Source organism: Pinus tabuliformis, chromosome 1_1 (assembly GCF_031772625.1).
Source record: "Pinus tabuliformis cultivar Carrire ecotype Pingquan chromosome 1_1, CPIR1, whole genome shotgun sequence".
Lineage (NCBI taxonomy): Eukaryota > Viridiplantae > Streptophyta > Pinopsida > Pinales > Pinaceae > Pinus > Pinus tabuliformis.
In genome coordinates this window covers 7,157,863-7,160,592 of record NC_142297.1, presented here as the reverse complement: position 1 = coordinate 7,160,592, position 2,730 = coordinate 7,157,863, and positions in this window count along the sequence as shown.

Genomic DNA, 2,730 nt, shown 5'->3' with positions numbered 1-2,730 from the left:
TTATCTATTAATCACTCCCTTTAAATAAGATATATTCCATATGAATATCATGGGTTGTTATAAACCTAAAGCTCAAAAACCACTTGTAATTCGATCAAGTCAAGTTTATCTTAATTGCCCAACAAAAATTAATAAAATTAATATCCTTAAATTTTAATTTTAATTGTTTTAGTTTAAAATTATTTTTATTTCAACAACACTATTTTTATTTTATTTTGAATTACTAAAAATATTTTTAAAACATTACAACAATAAAAAAAATAATAATAATTAATAAAAAAATATTAAAATAACAAATTGCATCAATGCTTGAAACTAAACTAAATTAAGAAAATAACAAATAATGAAAATTTAAATCACAATTTAAACTAAACGATACATCATTCTTCTTCAGTTTGGTATAAACCTATACAGTCATATGTAAAAGCCAGTGTCATGTCATTCATTTTCAGGTGGTATACAAACTCCACGTATATCAAAATAAATTGATACACAATCATATTTAGCCAGTATAACATCATTCTTCTCTAGCTAGATACAAACAAATTGGATTTTTTAATATATTTATTTATTTATTTGATATTGAATTTGAAACAAAGATTTTTTATTAAACCTAGAAGGCCAGAACCTTAGAGTTTAAGTTACTAATTTTTTAAAATTTAAGATATTTTAAAAATTTAACACACAATCCAAGAACAAGTATATGATACAAAAAACTTTTAGCTAAACAAATTCTGGCTTTTAATGTGTTTCATGTTTAGATATAGATATTTGAATTTGAAAAAAAATCCTATTTTTTGACAAAGAGATCCTCTTAAAAAGCATTTTGTTGTTACAGTTTCAGACTTTAAAAACTAATTACCTACTAAATATTCATTGAGAATGCATTTTGTTGCTCCAGTGCCCAAACCTTAGAAAGTTAATTACCAATGATATTTTGTTTGTACAGGGCCCAAACCTTAGGAAGTTAATTACCAACCAAATATTCATTGGTAAAAATTCAAGACATTCAAAATTTCTAAGATACAAACCAAGAACCATTATATGAAACTAATAACAACTTTATCTAAATAGTTGAGTTATACAATGAAGTCCACCAATAAAGATAAATAACTACAAGTTTCAGCGTAATGAGAGATTGACATACTTCTTAAGACTGATACTGAAAATAAAAAAAGGCAGCCGTGTCATACGCTTCCTTGCAAGTGCTTTTCTGAGAATAATGGTGGATATAATTCAGTGCTATTCTGAAAATAATGTGGATTTAATTCAGTATAATCATAACTATAAAAAATAAATAAAAAAACCCATGCAATTCGAGAAAAATGTAAATTAAGTGGATAATACTTCATTGGAAAATGGCAACACAACTTGAGAATTTAGAGCAAATGCAATTCAAGTGAATGAAACTTCATTCGAGATCGACAACACAGGTACACATATGAATATGACATTACAAATTTATTAGGTTTGCAATCTACGAAAATGCAATCCTCAGTAGATTACAATTAGAATCTATGCTGATGTAGAACTAAAATGCAAAAGAAATTTGCATATAATCATCATGTTTATGCAAAGCAGATAAACAACTGATAGAATTTTTGGGCAGTTACAGTTAGTTTTTATAGAAGGAAATGTTATTGTTAGTTCCAGAGAGTCTTGGCGGTTTCTAATATGATTTATGTGTTAAGTTTTTTTTTTTTTTAGCAATTTCTATCCTGGTTTCTATTAAGATCTATGTGTTAAGTTTTTTTTAGCAACTTTTGTCCTGTTTTCCTATATGTCCCAATTTATTTGTTAATGGAATAGCAATGGTACTGCTTTTTTGTATGGAGGAAAAGGGTAAACAACTGATATATGGGGTTGTATTATATAGTGCACAGAAAGGGCAGGTGGCATAAGAAATATTAAAAAATAAAAAGGGAGCTATCCCATCATCCCGTCACGAATTGAGAAGAAGCCAGAGAGGAGAATGTTCCAGTGTTAAATATGGTTGAACCTTCCAGAAGACCAAAGAGTTGGGTACAATTTCAGTCTACCTTGGCAGCACTACAAGAGGTAGCAGAAGAGCCCATAAGTCTTGGAAAAATGCATAATGGAAAAGAAGCTTGCAACTATTGTGCAACAGAAGACCAAGACAGTGAATTAAAGGAAACAAAGGCAACTGTAGTTTGACCTAATGTTAGGCCTGGAAAAAATATTTAAAAATAAAAGTAAAATTTTTGGATTGTGTTGAAAAATTGAAAGTCCGATCTAGTGAAAAGGAGATTACCATTCTTGTATTTATTGTAAGAAGGAAAGGCCTGAAGGCTGGATGCATATAATTTGATTTCCTTGTTAATTAAAGTAGACCAGACCATCTATATTGTTTATTTAGCACCCGTATGTGCCCATGAATTTTTTGTCCGTGTTGTTATGAACTGGGAAAGTCTTTGCTTCAATGTTCGTTGTTATGAACTAGGAAAGTTGTAATAGAGCATGAAGAGGATGTTTCATCCTACACCGGAATGTGTTTATGATAAACTCACCACCTAACTTTATTTTGGGGGTGATACATTTGGCCATATATTAGTCCTCTTGTCCATACACAATAGCTATCATGGAATACAAATTCCTTAAACATTCAACTTAGATGAGGCTCACACAGCCATGAGGCCTTGTTAGCAGTGCAACAGGGAATTTTGATGTTTATAGAAAATTAGATATGACAAACCATTGGCCTTATTTACC